The following is a 21,860-nucleotide window of genomic DNA, read 5'->3' on the forward strand; positions in this document are numbered from 1 at the left end:
AAGAACACAAATGCCAGCCCAGGCTACTATATCCAGCAAAACTCTCAATTACCATAGATGGATAAAATAAGATATTCCATGACAAAACAAAATTTATACAATATCTTTCCACAAATCCAGCCCTACAAAAAATAATAGATGGAAAACACCAATGTACGGATCAAAACTGCTCCCTAGAAGAAGTAAGAAAGTAATCTTTTAACAAATCCACACAAACCTAATTCCATCTCTTACAACAAAAACAACAGGAAGTATCAATTACTTTTTCTTAATATCTTAATATGAAAATTAATATTACCAACATATCCTAATCGATTGAAATCCAAAATTATGAGGAATTAGAAATTTATTGTCTATCATCCAATTGGAGAAATAGGTCCAATATTATACAATCCATATACACTTTCAGCTTGTTTGTTCATGACAATGTCTTGCTATGTACAACACAATGGTCTTGAGATCTTGCTTCTCCTATCTCAGCCTATTAGTAGTATTGTTTATTTTATGTTTTTACACTATACTATGGTTTTCAGAACAGCGTACATATTGTAAAAGTATTTATATACCCAAAAGAAATGTAGACAATTAAATTGGGAGGGGGTTTGTAAGAGAACAACAAAGAGTAAGACTGAATACTTTGCCTGATGTTTGTAATTCTTGTATCAAGTTACCACAGTAAGAGCCAAGATTTTAAGCTCTATTAAATATAAAACAAACAAAAACACTTTATATATTTATGTTCATTTAAGAAAACATTAGTAGTGATGTATTATTTTGAAATATACAGTTAATACATTTGGAGTTATTTAAAATTTATATTGAGAAAAATGTATTTTCAGTATTGCCGTAGACAAGAATCTACATAAGACTGTTAAATTGATTGTTGTTTTATATCAAATGACTTTTATAATACTCATTTTTATTGTTATAATATTTTATAAATTTTAAAGAATATGACAAAAAAGATATTGTAGGTATTGAAGGGGGTCTCTGGGAGGAGTTAGGGTACAAAAGGAAAACAAGACTGTGATTTAATTCTATTTATTTAAAATATTTTTTTAAATGTTAACAAATTCATATAAATTGAAATCATGTAACTTTTCTCATTATAATGCAATAAAACTTAAAAAAAGAATCAACAAATAGGACCTCATAAAATTGCAAAGCTTCTGTAAGACAAAGGACACTGTCAATAGGACAAAACGGCAACCAACAAATTGGGAAGAGATCTTTACCAACCCTAAGTCCAATTGAGAGCTAATATCCAATATATACAAAGAACTCAAGAAGTTAGACTCCAGAGAACCAAATAACCCTATTAATAATGGGGTATGGAGCTAAACAAAGAATTCTCAACTGAGGAATACTAAATGGCTGAGAAGCACCTCAAGAAATGTTTAAGTCCTTAGTTATCAGGGAAATGAAAATCAAAACAACCTTGAGATTCTACCTCACACTAGTCAGAATGGCTAAGAGCAAAATCTCAGGTGACAGCAGATGCTGGTGAAGATGTGGAGAAAGACACTAAGTTATCTCATCAAAAGTGTGTTTACATGTTGAGTCTCTAAAAAATCAAATTAGGTGTCTTATGGTTTCCATATTCCTATAATCAGGCAAAATTGATCCTTTACTTAATCATGCAAATCCATTATTTTCATGGTTTTCTGTACACATTATGAACATCTGCACTAGGACCAGAGGAAAAGACTTAGATCCCTCTGAGTCTCACCCAAAGAATGCTTTGCACTCCATGATGCTGAAGCACTGGTGTTTGTGTTCATGTCAAACAGTACACATTTACTCAAAACTTCTTTACTTACTCCCTAGATTATTCTCTTAAATTCCAAAAAGAGAGAGAAAGAAATCACATACAGACACACACACACACACACACACACACACACACACACACGCACGCACAGAGAGAGAGAGAGAGAGAGAGAGAGAGAGAGAGAGAGAGAGAGAGAAACAGAGTGAAAGATAGAGATAGAGACAGAGAGACTCACTGTGGTATCTTTATTAACTCCGAAAATTAACTCTTATAGTGTTGCAAACTCCTCAATCAACTGAAGTTGGATAAGGGAAATAAAATTTGAGACACTGTATTGAGTATACTTGTTAAAGGAGAAGGGTGCATTGGCAATATTAGTTGAAGCTGCTGTTTTTGTAGGTCAGAGACGGTTGAATATTAGCACATTCATGTGACTTGATTTAATTAGATGCTGCATTTGTAGTAAGTCTAAATTGCACACTTCTTTTAGAGAAAGAAGTACATAAAATTGTTCAATGTTGTCTCAGCACCTGATGAGGGGGTAGTTATTGCCTCCAAAGTCAACATAAAATTTCATTAAAAGAATTCAATACCAACAGAGTTCAGGGAAAACCCCAGGAGTTTACTTACAGTTCTGGCCATTCATCAACCCTTCTTGTCCACAGAAGAGTGCCCTGCTTCTCTCTACACCTCTCCAGTCTGTAAAAGTACATGTGAAGCTCTTCTCTCTCTGCCAACATTTTGGTTCTATAGAAATTATCAATGGAAGTTTCAAAAATAATAACAAGGTAAGAAATAACCCCACAGGGCTGTGGCTAGCACACGCACACATACACACACACACACACACACACACACACACACACACACACACACAGGATTTCACACTCAGAATATCGTCCTTCTCTACTTCTAGACAGATATTTTCCTCAAATTGTCAACAATTTCAATCTCATTAGCCATTACCTATGATTGTGTGTCTTGTGAATAATGTCTGATGGGATAACAGAGGCTGTACCAGGAGCTTGAAAGCTCCACTCCTGGGAAGCCCCACCTCCTGCCACCTCTATTCCTCAACTGTTTCCTGGAGGGAAGGAAAGCAAAGGTTGTCTAGCTATCATTCCTGGTGATGTACTCAGTAGGTGGATATCATTAAAGTTGGGTACTACAGAAGTCCTTTTCTGTAAATAAATATCTCTAGTCATTGCAGATAAGGCTCTGTCAATAGACCAAAGAGCCAACTCAACGAAACCCAAGGGTAGCTAAGTGAATGAGCAAGTTTGTCAGGGCTACTTATAGAAACATAGACAACTGCATCACCCAAAAGCCTGTCTGGCAAGGATAACAACTCATAAAAGCTACATCTCTGCAGCCGCCTGCTCAGTAATTTCGCACTGTTATAAGCTGAGAGAAAAGACCAGACCATGTGAGTCTTGTCATTTTCTGTGCTTCTCTGAGCCTTGTAAATCTTCTGAATTTTCTGGGCCTCCTCTCATTAGCTTCTTGCATTTTATGAAGCTTCCTCCTCCTCCATGAAACATGTTTCAATTTGTAGGTAACAGCTACACAAGTATACATACTCTATGTGTCCTACATTCTAGTGCAAGATGTGTTCTTTTGAATGGCTGAATTCCATAACCAGGCAACAGTATACAGGTTTGAGAGGGACCATGGAGAAAAGGAGAGTTTGCCTTTAAAACAGTCTTAGATTTTCATTTATTGCCTACTATTGCAGACAATGAAGCTAATAATAAGTAAGGAAACTACACAATCAAGTGGTCCAGTGTTGTAGATGTTGCCTTTCTGCCTAATGTAGATTAAAATAGCAATATCACAAAGCAGAGTGGTGGAGGCAAGAGATGTCATTGTCTTAGGAGAGCTCAGCTGACCTTTCTTCTACTGAGATTAAGAGTCTAAATGCTGAACATTACACCACACCCATGAGAAAGTAAAATGCACTAGCTAGGATGCCTGCAGATCTTTCAGAATAGAAAGACCATGCAGAAAATCAAACAGACAAGAGGGGATGGGAGAATCGTTATCAAAGGCTGTACAATCCTAAGTGTTTTGATTGAACCAAATTAATTTTTTGTAGCATTGGAAGAGTCTCTTGAATATATGTGTGTTGTCATAATAATTTTGACAGTTTCTTGCTAATGCTTCCATTTTTTTATAACCATATACTGAGAAAGACAATAGAGCATTTCACATTTCACATTATAACTTTTTCTAAAACTGAAGGGGTAATGCATGTAAAAGGAGAGATAATGCGGTTCTTGTTCAAAGACTGCTTCTGGAAAGAGGGTCCTATGTTTGGGGGGCACTAAAACAAAATTCAGTCCCCTGAATGTCCAAAAACTGGTCCTCACTCTTACTGTCTGATACATACTTTATTTTGGTTTAAGATTTATTTTTCATGTTTTTTTTTTCCTGTGAGTTGTTAAATATCATTAAAGGCAGTTTCCTGGATAAAATAACTTGCTCATGACAGACCCTTAATAGGGTTCCCAACTGATAAACTAATTAGGATTAAATCCAGCACCCCAAAAAGTTTTGTCTGCAGTATAACTTTTAACTTTTAAACAATCACCAGTCATGGTGACATTGCTGTGTGTAATGGGTTCTGTCCACTTAGAAATTTTCCTTCACTTTCTGACTTCATCAAATTTTCCCATTTGCCAAGATCCAAATCCAGTGTAAGCACCAACCTGAGGGTTCTACCAACAGTACCATTGAAACCCATCTGACCCTCTTTACTCTCAAGTAGATTAACTTTCTGTTAATGCAATATCACACTGTCTTATTTTATCCTACTGAACGCACCAATAAGCTACTTAAGCCCTTACTTCATGAATCTCTATCTCTCCCATCTTTCTCAACCAGGAATTCAATTTCCCCCAACATAGAAACAACTTTATTTCCAAATTTCAGAGCTGTAAAATCAATGAGTAAGATTTACAGCACAGCCAGGCAGTGGTGGCGCACGCCTTTAATCCCAGCACTTGGGAGGCAGAGGCAGGCAGACTTCTGAGTTCAAGGCCAGCCTGGTCTACAGAATAAGTTCCAGGACAGCCAGGGCTATGGATAGAAATCCTGCCTTGAAAACTGAAAAAAAAAAAGATTTATAGCACAAAAACACTGTTTAATATATATTTATTTGTGTACAGTAGAAAACATTCACTGAGGAGCTAATTACTATTTCTGGAGGAAACTAAAAATGAGCCTCATCTCCATAATTAAAACAAGCAGACCAATAGGTAGCAAAAGTGTCCAGCAAACAAACTGTGAAAATTGTGTTGCACTGTAGCAACAAACAGAATTTTAATATCTAAATCTAGTGAAGTCATGGGACATCAACATCCTCAAAACACAATCAGCACTTCAGTCTTCCGAAACAAAATATCAAACTGCAATACTTCATTCCTTGGTCTTTCTACAACATCATCTTTAAATATATAATTCACTTTGTCTTGGATACCTGGTGTTGCCATACAGTCTTCCAGACCCAGTTTTTTGTTCATTTTATTATTCACTCCTCATTTTACACTATAATTATAATCTTCATTGACCTGTAGATTTTTTTAAAGGAAACACTGGAATGTGTCTTCCTTTGTTATCAGTTGGTATAGTGGTCCACAAAGGACAATTGTTAACTTTGATCCATATAGATTGTCAATTAGGGACTGTAGAAAATCCAGACCAACCATAACATATACCAATTAGTATAAAATTAATAAAGTGAAAGATGAAATGAGGAAATATTTTAGAAATGTGTGAGACCCTCAAAAGCCATAGCAAATATAACGAGCAGTCAGGTGTCAAACTTAAGAAATGAAACAAACGAAAATTTTGGCAGACTTTCCCATTGACCAAAAGTATCCCACTCATCTCCTTCCGTGTCCTGAGTAATGGCTGTCAGACCTAGCTAAAACCACTCAGGGTATGTTTTGGCAAAGCCTAAAAACTAAGGCCAGTCTCTCCATGTTTTCTCACCAGAGAGTTATGAATGACGTTGTCCATGGCCCTAGTCAGCCCACCTAAACTGCTATGTAATATTCCACTTTCCTTAGTATATTACTCTTTTTTGGTCTGTTTTTCAAATTTTTCACTGTTGTTTTCAATATTCTTTTATTTTTCTTCATAAGAATATATGACTTGATTATATATCTTAAGTGTGATATTATTGAACTTATCAATTTCTCCTTTATGGTTTCTACTTTTTAAGATATTATTCCATATTCAAAGTGAATTATTTGGTTACCAAAATGTAAAATGTTTCCCTTTAAGTTTATTTGTCTGGTTTATTTTTGTACATGATATTACATAATAAAAATTTAATATAACAATCAGCCCCATCAGTATTTACTCAACACATTTTCCTTTCCTTGTCAATATCAGAGAAAGTTATTACCATTAATTGATATTTTTCAAATTATTTATAGTTTCCTTTCTGAAAAAAATATTATATTCATTCAACACAAGTGTTGATATATTAACCTTATGTGATGATATTTATTCTTTAGAGATGTCTGAGTGGAGCCAGCAGGACATTTTAAAAGGTACAGGTGCTACCAGAAAGCCTGCTAACTTGAGTTGGACCCTGTGACTTACCTGGTGGAAAGAGAGAACCAACTCTGGAAAGTTGTACTTTGACCTCCACACACACATATGTCAGATATACCATACAAATAAAGAAACATCCCTAATAGCTTCATCACATCTTCTGTTGCCTTTATTTGTGATTACAAATTCAAAGAATGGTTCTTAAATAGTACAATCTGATACTCTTAGTAGTATATTGAGCTGCAACTGATTTTTAAAAATATTTTATTATTATTTATGTGTGCAAGTGGGTAGATGGGTAGATATGTGGGTTACACACAGGTATAGGTGCCCAGGGAAGCCAGAGGTATCAGATACCTATGGAACTTGAGTTACTGGCAGCTGTGAGCCACCAGACATGGATGTTAGGCACTCAATAAAGGTCCTATACAGGTTCTTAAATGCACTCCTTCCAGCCCCACATAATTGAATTTTTGTATATTGAACTTATATCTAGCAACTTTTGGATACTATGTCAAGTAATAAATGAGCAAAGGACATTTAATTCTGATAAAGTGGACCCTCTAACTGCAGAAAAAATGGAGCTCAAGAAATTATGTTTTGATAAATCTTGGGCTCACTGGTAGAGTTACTCTCTAAGGATCCCACTGTGATCAAACAACAAATAACAAGATAGAAATGAAAACAAGCAAATACGCCCAAGCTAACACAAACTGAGAGTTGTCATTATAACATGATTGGAGAGCGAAAGGGCAATGGGAATTCACATGCAGTACTGCTTGAAAGGCAAGATGCTAACTGCAGCTTCGAACTTATCTTAGGAGGTGATTCAACATTTTTCTCTCAGGAACTGAACAACCCAGAAATTTCCTAGAGTAGTCTTTAATGCATGCATATAAAGAGGTATACATGAACATGGATAGCAATATTATTCATAAGATTGCAACATGGGAAAGAATAAAAAATTTCCCATCAAGATAGCATATCCACCTGCTAGACCCTTAAACAGCAGTAGAGAATTGTTTGATACCTGTAACAAGATGAGTCAGTATCAAAAGCATAATGTTGAGTTTAAAATGCTAACTCAACTTGATAGCATATAATAGCTGGATACTATCATAGAGGCCCCTAAAGTGAAATCTGAATGGCCTTATTCAAAGCATCCAGTATTTACTATACATCTCCATATTTAAAAAGAAAAAAATGGAATAATAGAAATATTTAAGTAATGGCTCCCTCAGGAAATGAACCTGAAGGATAGCATAGAAGAGAAAGGGGTGGGTGTGACCCACTAGAAATGTCTTAATTTCCAAGGCAAATGCTGAATGCATGAATATAACTAACTAACTAACTATTCCTCTATTCATATATATATATGTGTGTGTGTGTGTGTGTGTGTGTGTGTGTGTATACATATACATATACATATACATATACATATATATATATATATATGGAGAAATGGAGAGAGAGAGAGACAGAGAGAGAGACAGAGACAGGCAGAGGAAGAAATATAAGGACTATGTGAAAACTAGAAAATATATTTTAAAGGCTGGTGAGATTTTACTTGTAGATAATCATCTCAAATGACAACAATCTTCTTGAAGAATCCCTCAAACATTTTCACCTTATTCCTCTTTCCCTTGAAAAAATACAGCTTTGGAGAGGACCAAAGGATTGCTAAGAGACACATACTAAGCCAATTATCACTTTGAGTGTTTAAATTTATATATATATATACATATATATATATATATCAGTAACATTTGAATAGAACATAAAACTCATGTATATCAAAACACAATAAAAATTTAATATCAGATGCTTGTTTTAACATTAAAGTAATTTCACAAAATAATATATGGAATGAAAGAAATTTTAGAAAAACATAAAACATCTGCTAATTTAGCAAATGCATAGTAAACATTGCTATTACCAGCAACTATTAAACAGACCATTAGTTAAGCTACACAAAGTACCATTGTGAAATGAGAGAAAATGCCCCTTTATTCATATAGTATGCATTCAATCATTTTCAATTGAGCAAACTTATGAAATAAAACTTGGAAAATGTACACATTTACACAGTTTCCTGCAAAGGAAACAAAAATAAGTGGATGCTTTCTACTTTAAATCATAAGGTATTTAAAAATTGTGGACAATCTGGAACAAGGCATGATATTAAGCAAGGCAATGACACCATGCTTCTAGAGCAAGCTAATTAATAACAAAGGAAGACTATAAGGGACAGAGGAAGAATGGTAAGGGCTATGTGAAAACTAGAAAATATATTTTTAAAAGACTGATAAGATTTTACTTGCAGATAATCATCTCAAATGACAACAATGTTCTTGAAGAGTCCCTCAAACATTTTCATCCTATTCTACTTTCCCATGAAAAAATACAGCTTTGGAGAGGACCAAAGGGATTGCTTAGAGACACATACCAAACCAATTATCACTTTGAGTGTTTAAAGATATTATTTTCTACTTAATTTTTTACAGTATGTGAAATTCTTTCCCCATTGATATTCAACGTTCATTCACTGAAGATTTGAAATAATCACCCTTCTAATTCTAAAGTAGGCAGCTATGGACCAGCTTACCACAGTTATAAACACCAGGCTTCTGTCGGTTTCTTCAGAAACTCTATGTCAGCCCCCAGCAGCCAAACACTTGTTAGTGTTCACCATATCATACCTCCCAGAAGAGAACCTGGCATCACTGTGCTCAAGGTGTTAATGAGTAAAGACCCAGCTAATAACTGTGGAGAACTTGCTGACCAGGCAGAAAAAAATGACTGAAGCAGCCACAAAATGGATTCTTCCCAATTTATAATACAAATCAATGGTTTTCAGTAACAATGCTGTTCAGGTACATAAATAGAGATAGAAGGAGTAAAGAAATAGTACACAAAAAAAAAAAATAGCACAAAAAACATTCAAGTGAGTCTTGCACCTTCAATTTAAAAACTTAAAAGTAGAATTCACTCCTTTCTCTAACATGGCTAAACTTAAAACCAGCACTCCTTTAAAATTTGAAATCATAAGAACTATACTGTTTAGGTACAAATTTAAATGTCTTACAAAATAACCAATTTTAGGTAAACTGGAACCAAGGGATCCTGAAGAAGAAAGAACGTATTTTCTCTTCTTTTTCTTTTTTTCTTAGATGTTTTCTTTATTTACAATATCTCCTTTCCCAGGTTCCCCTTCAAAATAAAAATAAAAATAAAAATAAAAATAAATAAAATAAAAAACAAAAACTAAAACAAACCCCGGTTCCCTCCCCCCTCCCCCTGCTCACCACCCGACTCCCTTTTGCTTACTGGCCCTGGCATTCCCCTACACTGGGGCACAGAACCTTCACAGGGTCAAGGGCCTCTCCTCCCATTGATGACCAGCTTGGCCATCCTTTGCTATACATATGCTGCTGGAGCCATGAGTCCCACCATGTGTACCCTTTGGTTGGTATTTTAGTCCCTGGGAGCTCTGAGGGTACTAGTTAGTTCATATTGTTGGAAAAAACATATTTTCATTTGTAAAATTGGTAAAGTAAAATGTTGATGAACAAACAATGTTAAAATATATATATATAAAGAAGCCTCTAGTTTGTCTTAATGTTTCCAAACTATAATAGAGGATGAGGTGGTTGCTCAGTGGGTAGAGTATTCTCCTCCTAACATGAAGAATAGAGCCCAGATGTCTGGGACCAACTTAGAAAGCAGGTCTACAGGATGGTCTACTGTTAAGTCTATCTGTAAGTATTAAGCCCAGTGTTGGCAAGCTGGTGAAAGAGAATCCTAAGCAAGCCAGCTAGCTAGAGTATCAACATGGCAAACTCTTGAGTCCAGTGAGAGACCCTATAACAGTGAAGGGGGGTGAAGAGTGACAGAGGAAGAGACCTGATATCATCCTTGGGCCTATGTGCACACAAGTGGAGATTTGCCTTCTACAACTTATATCTCTACATGTGAATACATATACATGTATACATATATACCATACACTGTTTCATAACCCCCAAACAAATTGAGGCACAAACCACAATGGAGTCAACTATCCATTGTGTTAATTTGTTCAGAATCAGGTGGTTTAAAAAAGTGAGGGAATAGAAAAAGAGTTCAACATTCAAAGAAAAAAACAAAGGTTGAATTTTCAGCATGGCGCCCGGAAAGCAATCACCAGTAAGTGGATCAAGTTTGGTAGGCTGTGTCACCGGGGCAGCTTCATTTGTAGAAGACCACCGAGATTCTCGGCATCCTCTCCTCTGGACACTTCTTACTTCATCAGACAATACATAAAGTATAAAATATTTAACCATGATGCCTTGCTTATTATAATGAGTTCAGAACTGATTGGCCTGAACAAAACAGAGAAACAACATAGGTATTAATATGTAGATATGAAGCCTGCACGTATGCACGATTTTCCAAGGGATGTGTCATTTAGGAGAAAGGACACTTGGGTCAAAAGCCTAGAAATTCCCTTTCCTAGGAAAAACATTAAAAGCACAATAGCATAGTGAAGTTTTCTAAAAGTAATCCATCTTTTATAGAATAAAACTCTCTTCACACACTAAGCAATTTCATCTCCCCCATATGTTAATATAGTCTTTGAATATAAAATCCAAATTAAAAACTAATTCTTAACAGAAAGCTTTTGTTAAAAGGCAACATTTTGAAATGCTGTCAGTAACTATCATAAATATTTGAGAAGTTAATATTTTAATCTTCAACTATAGCACAGAAAACACTTTTTGTGACAGACAGTGCTTCATTAATGGAGTTCTGTGTGTCTAATTGCTTTGGGCACAGTGAGCTGCATTATTTTGACACATGACACGCAATTAGTTTGTGGTCACGCGGCTAACGGGAGATTTTACACCTTCCCCTCTTCTACGTTCAGAGTGAATAATTAGCATATTTTTTCTGCCTAGAATAATAATCAGAGCCTCAGATCCAGAAGTTGTCTAATGAGGTAAGATTCCAGTTGTTGACATTAATACATCTGACACATTTTTTCAGTTGTTAAAGTAAACCTTGTGCTATCACTTCATTTACCCTTTCCCAAGTGCCCTTGGGAAACAGGAGTTACGTTGTTCTCAGCACAAATGATTGAGAAGAAAGACCCCAATGGGCATTTTATACCATTGCTTCACTGCTATGCACACAGTAGGCATGAATAAATATCTCTGACAAGTCGTAGGAGAGTAACTTTTGATATCTTTTGCCATGACATACTGTCATCAGCATTCAATTCATCCTTTATGTCATTTGGGCAACTTCTTAGAATTAAAAAGTGGGTTATCTTGCAGCACAATGTGAAGTGCAAACAGCAATCTTCATCAACCCCACCATAAATATGCTAAGAAATGGTTAACATTAATGAAAAAGTCATCCAGCATCTCTAGAACAGAAAGGCATGCAATGACTCAGCCTGCCCACTAATTAGTCAATACAATTCTTCAAGCTTTTGAGAATTTACACATTAACTCAATTGAGCAAGTGCTAATCTGTATCATGAGATGTGATCTGGACTCTGAAGACAAAGACTAAGAGAAGAGAGTGTCATCAGTAGAAAAGGGCAAAGGATTAAAAACATATCCATCAGATATAGTTTTTTTAAAAAAAAAATAGTAAATGTATGTATGCCCAAATCCTTTCTAGATGAACCTAGGAAAACTGAAAAGAATCACATCATTAACTTCAGTGAATGAACATCAGTTCTAAGAATTCTGAGCAGTCATGAAAATATATAATTTTAAAATTAGTTGATAGTGTATGCAGCTAGTAATGCCATGGTTTTATTATTATGGCACATAGAAAATGTCTTACATGCTGAGGAGTTTAGGAATATATGATCTATCCATATATGAAATGTTCACACATGGTGAAATGAGAGACTGACATCTGCAAGTTGTCCAAGCTCCTGCCTACCCTCACTTGCCAAAAAAAAAAAAAAAAAAAAAAAAAAAAAAAAAAAAAAAACCAACTAATAAATGGTTAAAGGTAATATGAGTACAGTGTCATACATGGAAGATACCACCTTCCAGTGTCTAATAGTCCAAGGTCAGTTTCTATGAGTCATGCTGCTTTCTTATCCTGGCGTGCCTTGGAACCACTAAATAACTCACCTTCATGGCCTCAATAGACCCAATTTGCACTGCTTGACTAGACTTAGCCCCAAAGGAGAATAGACCAAAGTAGAGTGCGGTGCCTGGATTATTAGGCTGGCATAGACCTCCAGTTGCCACAATGACAAGGTCCCAGCTCACCAGCTAATCACCTCCAGCTCGTACTGGACCTCCTCCTTTAACAACTCAGAGTCATAGCCAAACATATGTTCTTTAAAATGAAGACTCTGATGCCTTTTGCAGCATTGAAGTTGGAAGCAGGAAAAGACAGGTCCCCACTTGTGCCTGTTAGTCAGTGTCTTAGTCAGGATTTCTATTTCTGCACAAACATCATGACCAAGAAGCAAGTTGGGGAGGAAAGGGTTTATTTAGCTTACTTCCACATTGCTGTTGATCACCAGAGGAAGTCAGAACTGGAACTCAAGCAGGTCAGGAAGCAGGAGAGATGTTTCTTACTGGCTTGCTTTTCCTGGCTTGCTCAGCCTGCTCTCTTATAGAACCCAAGACTTCCAGCCAAAGGATGGCACCACCCACAAGGGGCCCTACCCCCTTGATCACTAATTGAAAAAATGCCCCACAGCTGGATCTCATGGAGGCACTTCCCCAACTGAAACTCCCTCCTCTGTGATAACTCCAGCTTGTGTCAAGTTGGCACACAAAACCAGCCAGTACAGTCAGTTTTGTTCTGATGTCTCTCCTTATGTGCAGCTTCCTTCACTTCATGAGCTGTTCTCACCTGAAACAACTCTCACCAATGTTCAAGTCTCTGGAGAGGCTCAAACAGTGGTCCAGCCTGATGCTGTACAATCACTTCCCTTTGGTCCAGAGCTTGTATTCTGGAGAGAAAGGGGGACTCTTTGATTTCAAATTTTATGATTAACCTACTTAAAACAGAATGTTTACACACTGAATAAAGAAAACAAAACACAAGCAAAAATGGATGATTTGGTTAATAAATATATATCCCACAAACACTATGAATAGGCATAAAATCATAAATCTTAATTGGATAAAGAAATCTATTTTAACTTACACTGAATTACTAGAGCTATTCTTAGGAGAGCTGGGATCCAAAGGAGAAACAACTTTAATTGCTACCTTTAATTATTACATGTCATCAGCACTAGCCAGTGCAAGTACAAATGGGTGAAATAAATCTTGATAATGAAGAAAAAATAACTATTTATAAAATCTTATTGTATAATTAGAAAGTCTATAGGAATTAACTAAAAAAGTAATAGAATTCATTATTCTGATTTGATGGCAGAAAAATCCATTATCCTGTAACTGATAGAGAGGACTATATTTGTCTGACTGTGCAATACTTTAGCTGATTCTGCAATGTTCTCCCAATTCCAGTATAACCTTAATAATGTCTATCTAGATGACTTACATACAATATTTTGCACTATATATTTTTAAAATATATTGAAAGATCTGGTGGTGCTCTCTGTAATGAGAAAGATAAATATCAAGTTTTATAATGATCAATTTCCTCCCATACTTAGACATTTACTATATCATCAATAAAAATAGTAGTAGTTTTCTCTAAAACTCAGAAACAGACCTAATTATTATATAATAAAATACAGAAGCAAAAGTCCCATAAAGGATATAAAAGATAATTATGACAAATAGCTATATCAAGTTACTAATTCTCCTCAACATTAAAAGAATCCATTAAATTAAAATATTTAAACAGTATGGGATGAAACACATAGAATTACATATCTATATAGATCAATGAAATAAAAATAACATATATTTAAGTCCTATAACAAAAAATTTATAAATAAAAAAATCCTCTAAGGAAATTTTTCTAATAACATTTTATTTAAATCAGCATGTCCTGAGTAATGTCACTTTGATATATAATCAATATAAAAATATCAATGGAATTTTTAAATTTTTTAATGTTTTTTACATCCTCATCATGGTTTCTCTCCCACTCTCCTCCCAGTCCCTTCCCATCCTACAGCTTCTCTGCACCCACACCCGAATGCACTCCCCTCCCTGTTTCTCTTCAAAAAAGCGCAAATCTCCCATGGATATCAACCAGATAATTTTTTAATAATTACTAGAACTTTAAGAACTGAGTTTTATCTTACTGGTTATAAATATGAAAATAGTTTTAAGCAAATGCAACTTTATCAAACCAATAAGTCTCTGTACAGCCAAAATAATCAACCAGTGTTGAGAGACCACCTAAAGAGCAGACTCCCAGAATGAAGCAGGGAGGTTGATATGATGTTCCTTGTACCTAAGGAGCTTCTGGAGATGATGGATGGGTAGCTGGAGGGAGCTGTAGAGTCAGGTGTTAGGGTGTGGCCTCTAGCAGTCAATACCTGAGATTATCTAGGCACTACAAACCGGACTTGATTTTTTTTTTTAATGAGAACACAAAGTTGGGGAGGTATGGAATGGGAGAATGAATCTGAGGATTGAGATGGGAGGAGAATGGGATCAAAATACAATGTATGAAAGTCTCAAAAACATATAAATTTTTTTTAAAAAACTGAAGAAAATATTTGTAAACTGTTCATCTGACAAGGATTGATGTTCGGAAAATATAAGCAACTCAAATATTCAACAACAAATAATCCAATTAAAAGAAAGACTGAAGGTTTAAGTAGATACCCCTTTAAGAAAAAGAAGCATATATCACCAACAAATATATGAAGAAAATTACTGTCACTATTATAAAGAAAATGTAAATTAAAAATATCAGGTGTTACTACTCACCATTTAGATTAACTAGTTTCAAAAAGACAAAATCAAGTTTCTGTCAAGATACATAGCCTAGTTTTATTGTTTTCTTCTGATTAATCCTTTGTTTTCTTATTTTTATTTTGCTTCAGGGGACTTCTTTGCATATTCTGCACAGTAATGCTCTATCAGATATATAGCTGACAAAGATGTTTTCAGTACTGTGTGGCCTTCCTTTTCTTTTCGTTGATTGTCGCCTGTGCTTTTGGATCTTAGGAGGGCCCTTTTGTCGTTGTTAGCATTGAATTCTAAGTTAACTGGGTCCTTCTCAGAAAATTCTTTCCTACACTTATATTCATAGGGTAGTGTCTGTGTCATAGGGTACTGTAGCAGCTTCAGAGCTTCAGGTCTTAGACCGAGGTATGGGTACATTTGAAGTTCATTGGACACGGCTCTAATTTCATTCTTCTACATGTGGGCCATGCATTGAAAACTCAGAGGAAACTGCACATACCCCATGGTTTCTGGAGCTCCTAGTTCCCAGAGTCGGGCAGCTGGTAGAGCCACCGATATGCACAGATAACTCTTATTGGTTTCCCAAGTAATACAAAGTCATTTTTGGAAAGAGTGGCCAGGTGGCTCTCAGTTACCTGTCCCAGTGCCAGGTTCCGCGGTGAAGAGGGAATGCATGTCTTATGCACATGATTTTAATCAGTGCTTACATGAAGCCACAAAAGTGAAACTTGATGGTTTTCTCCCAAAGGAAAATGTTGTTAAAGAAATGAAACTTCTACTTCAAGGAAACTTAGACAATGATAAAATAAGAGGCTGGAATGGGATGGTGTGTGTGTGTGTGCTCAAATACTTATCCTCTATGTATATTAGCCTAGGATGTTCTTTTATTTGAGTAGATTTGGGAGTACTCAAAGACTGTGTATTTAAAGAGTGAAGATAAAAAAAATTCTGGAAATATTACTTTATTACCTCCCTTCCTTTTCTATTTCCAAGTATATTATTTTAAGCTTACCAAAATTGAATTATGTGTCATTTTCCTGTGGAACAATGTTTTCCTGCCTCAAGAGCCATAATTCATCATAGGCTTTACAACTGTATCTTGTTTTTAACTGAGACCTGTGTTCATATATATGAATTGTCTCACAACGTTTTAATGTTTAATGGTTAGTTAGTGGCAACAAACATACACACCTCCTGAAGTGTCAATCACATCTTTGTGCTAAGAACTTTCACACCTTTTCCGTGGTTATATTCTATACTGTAGTTTGCCTGCAAATTTCATGAAGTCATTTTTTTTAATAGCTGTGTATTACTCCATTGTGTAAATGTACCACATTTTTGTATCAGTTCCTCTGTTGGGGGACATCTGGGCTGTTTCCAGCTTCTGGCTATTATAAATAAGGCTGCTATGAACATAGTGGAGCATGTGTCCTTGTTATATGTTGGAGCATCTTTTGGGTATATTGCAAAGATTCTATAAGGCAAAGGACACTGTCAATAGGACAAAACAGCAACCAACAGATTGGGAAAAGATCTTTATCAACCCTACATCCAATAGAGGGCTAACATTCAAATATGCAAAGAACTCAAGAAGTTGGACTCCAGAGAACCAAATAACCCTATTAAAAATGGCATACAGAACTTAACAGAGAATTCTCAACTGAGGAATCTCAAATGGTTAAGAAGCACCTCAAGAAGTGTTCAACATCCTTAGTTATCAGGGAAATGCAAATCAAAATGACCCTGAGATTCCACCTTACATCAGTCAGAATGACTAAGATCAAAAACTCAGGTGACAGCAGATGCTAGCAAGGATGTGGAGAAAGAGAAACACTCCTCCATTGCTGGTGGGATTGCAAGATGGTACAACCACTCTGGAAATCAGTCTGGTGGTTCATCAGTAAAATTGGAAATAGTCCCACCTGAGGACCCAACTATACAACTCCTGGACATATACCCTTTCTCCATTTTTAAAGTAAATATATGTAAGATTGTGTTTCTGTTTTGCGTTTGTCAAGGCCTTGCTGGGCTACTTTATTTTGGGGCCTTCTCAGACCTGCCTGTGGTATAAATACAGCACAGAGACTTCTACAGAGTTTAAAGCTTTTGGTCTTTCACTTTGGTAATCTCTCAGCTAGCATCTACTTAATCAACTTCCAGACCTGTGTCACAACCGCTTCTGTTCCCATCTGTTTGTTCCTTCTCATGACTCTCAATTCTCCTGCCTCTGCATCCTTTCTGCATCTCTGCCTCTCAGGAAGTTCTGCCTCCTTACTTCCTGCATTAGCTATCGGCTGTCAGATCTTTATTATAAATATTTAGCAGTAAGGCAATGCCCAGACCTTCTCTTAGCTTTACCTGACCATCATGATTTGAGCATGAGTGAAAGGACAAATATTTTCAAATAAAAATTACAATACCAATATCCTGCCAGCACTTAGATCTCTGATTACAGAATTAACAATTGAAAACACAAAGACACACTTTACTACAATGCAAAGAAAGGTTACTCCAATATTACCTTATGAATTCAATGCTACCTCTGAATACAAAAGGTATACCTATATATGAGACTATATCTCATGAATAAAAGCATGTAAATGATATTAGCATGCAAAGATAATGTAAATGATATTAGCATGCAAAGATAGGCCCATGGTTCTTTTATTGCTGACACTATCAGTTTACAAATAAATATTAATAACATATTCAGAAGACAGTGATAGATGAAAAGGTCTACCCTAAATGGAATTATTTCTATTTTCTCAGAAGATATCATGTGTTCCTATTAATCAAATTATCTTCTACTCAAATTTATCTGAGATAAACTCATCATCTCTAACAAAGTGTACATTCATGAGAGTAGTATAGGCATGTTTTAATTTCTAGTCCTCTCATTGTTGGCTGGGGTTCCTTTAGAAACTTTATTAGTCTTACCATTTTCCCAATTGGAAGCAACAGATATCAATAGTCTACTAATTTTTGTGAGATCAACACACTCATGTTTTTTTTTTCAATTATCAATAAGTTCATCTAGGAGCCCAGGATACAATTTGTCTATTCCTGTTTTTAAGATAAGATAATGTTGAATGATTGCTCCCTAAAGAAAATAATGAAAATTTCAGTTGCATTCTATGCATTCTGGAATTACATTTTTCTACTCTTAGAAAATATGAAGGTTCTGATAAGCTAAAAATTCCCTTCATGAAATTGTAGTTACAGTCAGACTGTGATATTGAAATTTGACAGCAAGATATAGTCCTTTAAGCCAAATCAATATATTGCAAATATACATGGATTATATTGTGATAACTAAATCTGTCACAGTCTAGCTGAGCCCTGTTAAGAAAGCTAATATTTTAAATGTGAAAAGTATGTTTAGTCCTGCCATCCAGTATATTGGAAAGTCAGAGAATATTTGTTGTCATTATAGAACTAGTTTATCTTAGGTGGGTGAATATTTTTTGCTAGAATTAAAAAGCCACAATTAAACATTACTTTGAGCCAGAAATATTTTCATGCTCCAAGCTTTGTTGTTTAACAGTACATGTCTTTTAAGGCTGTGAAATGTCATTTGTCTAAAAGAGATGGTATAAGTATAACATACACAATAAATCTCAATGACTTCATTTGAAACAGACATGTTATACTAAAAAGTTTCATAGTGATTACATATTTAAATTATAATATTTTGGGTGTATTGGTCTAAATAAACTATATCAAGGCATGTACAAGCAAGGGAGTCGTATATCTGAAGTTAAGGGATGGTGAGTTATAAGTAAGAATCTCCAAATAATGAATGTTGACTGCATGTTATAGAAACTCTTTCATTCATTCTAATATCAAGTACTTGATATTACTCACTGAACAATCTTGGCTAAAATACTGTAATGTCATCAAGTCTCAATCTGTTTTTATGTGCACTAAGATAACAATTCAATGTATAGGGATTGTTATGAGAGGTGAGGTAATATACTCAAAATGCTTATCTTATCCTTGTTTTCCATCCAATAATCATCATAATTCTTGTAGGTTAGTAAATCTGGTTTATTGCTCACTCCAAACAGAACATACAACAGACATACAGGAGGGGCATCTGTGGACACCTCAGTAAGGAAGATAAAAGATCTATTACAGGATTCAAGCTTTGATTTGGGACTTGAGAGTCAAGCAAGAGGAGAGTTTATGACTGTTCTAAGAACTTCTATTGTTTAGTTGCCAGGTAGTAGATGAAGAGGTTGTCATGGAATCTAAACAAAGATCACCAGAGAAGTAGAAAGCAAACAAGATGTGACTTCACCAAGTTGAAAGAAGAAAATCTGTCAAGGAGGAAAAGAAAGTGAACAGCTATCAGATCTAGCTAGGAATGTAGGAAAGATGGATCCTAAACTGATAGCAACAGGGATGTCAGGAGAACAGGATCAGTGCAAACAATGAAGGTTAGGCTTATGGAACAGAAGAGAGATAAAAGTTGGCAGGTGAGGTGGCTCAGCAGGCAACGTTGCATGCAACCAAGCCTGAAGACCTGAGATCCATGGGATCCACATAGTGGAAGGAGAGAACTGACTCTTGTTAGTGGTGTCCACATGTGCACCCTGGCACGCACGAGTTCCCTCTTCTTACACTATTATATATATATAATATATATTATAATATATATATATATATAATAGTATATATATTATAGTATATATACTATAATAGTATATATATATATATATTATACATAATAAAAAATTTTTAGAGTGACTATTACTAATAAAGAAGTAAAGTTATTTTCCAGATTGGATGAGAAGTATCTACACCATTTTTAGCATTTAAATTGTTTGAATATTTAACTATTCACAGTTTTATTCAAGTGAAAGAGGTTAAACATATAGCAAACACAAGAAAGGCTGGTAATGAAGGGTTCTTGGAAATGGTAGAAGGGTGAAATAAAAAATAAATATTATAAACAGGAGTCTAATTGTAGAATGTTTTGCTGGGTTTTGCCCCATTCAAGGTATTAGTCATAATTGTTTAAGTTAGGGAAAATTGTTGAATGATTTTAAATTTCTAAATAACAAAGTTACTTTATTTCAGGATGAAACAACATAATATACTTGATGAAGTGGTATATTTCAAAACCAGAACCACAGGCATTATAAGAATTTAACTCAATAGCCCCCGCCCTGCAAAAAAAGCATGGATGTGAACTCTTGCAGTGAGCATAAGGATGGAAAAAAGAGGAACCTTTACTGATATATAAATATATATATATTAAGACAATAGAATTATTTAATGTAGTTTTGAACAGAAGAATAAAAGACAGAATATTAGACTACAGTATCCCTAACCTTAGAACAAAGCAAATTTTAAAAACTACTTTTTTCTATGTGAGTCAATGCAACAAAAATACTCGGTGACTCTGGGCTTTTTATGGTAATGGTCAGTGGAATAGGAAGCAAACCCAAGTCTCCAATCACAGCCTTGAGGGAATAACACATGGTTGGTTATTTGAATACAAAGATGCTTGTTGCTACTTCAACACACAGAAATTCAAATTTGACAGATTTCTTTAAAACTACATTATGTCAGAAGTCATACTTTGCCCTGGAGTACCTTCTAGACTTATAAAAACAAGCTCACTTTCATCCTTGCCAACGTGAGGAAAATCACATCCTGCTCATGGTGTTGTGATGAATATGAGAGGCAAGCATGAGGATGCCTGCCATGAAGACTTGACACATCTTTTCTTCATGCTAAAGAGTGAGCTGAGAGTCATCATAAAGAGACACAATGGCATAAAATTAGTTTCTACTTCTTATGCTATGTTGGGAATATTATGTCATATGTATGGCATTGCTTTTAAGAAATTTTAGCCATGGATAAGTTTGTATGATCTGACTCTCCAAGTCAGAGACAACATTTTATTTCTAGGCTATAGTTATGTTGAAGAATCTATGCAGTCTAAAAAAGTGGCCTGTCCTATGGGGTCATGCTGCCCTGAGTCTTGATAAATTAAGATTTTAGCAAATTACTGCTTATCTGCCTTGTGCATGACCTTTTCTTAAAAGCATAGCTTTTTTAAAAAAGCATAACTTTTAATAACCATTTTTACTAGGAAAGTTGACAAAAATAGATAATTAAGGGGAAAAATCCAAAAGTAAGAGATTCCCAGGAAGATGGCACCTGATGTGAAACAGTTATTGCACATTTTTCCTTTATCCCAACAATCATTGTGACACCCAGAAAATATGCACTTTTTGATCTTTAGTTTGTTTATTGAAAAAAACAGTAATAGTAATAACTACTTTGTACAAGTGTAATAACAGTACTTACTTTATATTATGCATTGTTGTTTGAGATAGAATCTTACTATGGAGTTCAGGTAGACCCCCCAACTCAAGCAATTCTTCTATCTCAGTTTTCCTTGTGTTGAGATGAAGGTTGTAATCCAGCATTCCTGGCTAATTTGTAGAAATTTTAAGAATTAAAAAAGTGGATCTTACTCTCTTACTCCTCACCCCTTCTCCCTTTCTCCACCTCCTCCTCTCTCCACATGTTCTTGGCAGATCTCCTCTCCTCCCCTCTCCTCTCCTCCCTTCTCCTCCTCTCTCCTCTCCTCTCTTCCCTTCTCTTCTCTTCCCCCTCCTTCCCTCCCCTCCCCTCCTCTCTTCTCCTCTCCCCCA

The 21,860-nt window shown here is 35.4% G+C and overlaps 1 long non-coding RNA gene across 1 annotated transcript in view; it reads right to left on the reverse strand.

Moving 5' to 3' along the window:
* Positions 1-21,634, reverse strand: part of LOC116090678 — a 31,532-nt gene extending 9,898 nt beyond the window's left edge. Inside the window, exon 1 of the long non-coding RNA XR_004118783.1 lies at positions 21,511-21,634. This is a non-coding gene — a long non-coding RNA (uncharacterized LOC116090678). The remainder of the gene's footprint in view (positions 1-21,510) is intronic.
* Positions 21,635-21,860: the final 226 nt, after the last annotated feature.

This window comes from Mastomys coucha, unplaced genomic scaffold, assembly GCF_008632895.1.
Source record: "Mastomys coucha isolate ucsf_1 unplaced genomic scaffold, UCSF_Mcou_1 pScaffold15, whole genome shotgun sequence".
Taxonomy (NCBI): Eukaryota; Metazoa; Chordata; class Mammalia; order Rodentia; family Muridae; genus Mastomys; species Mastomys coucha.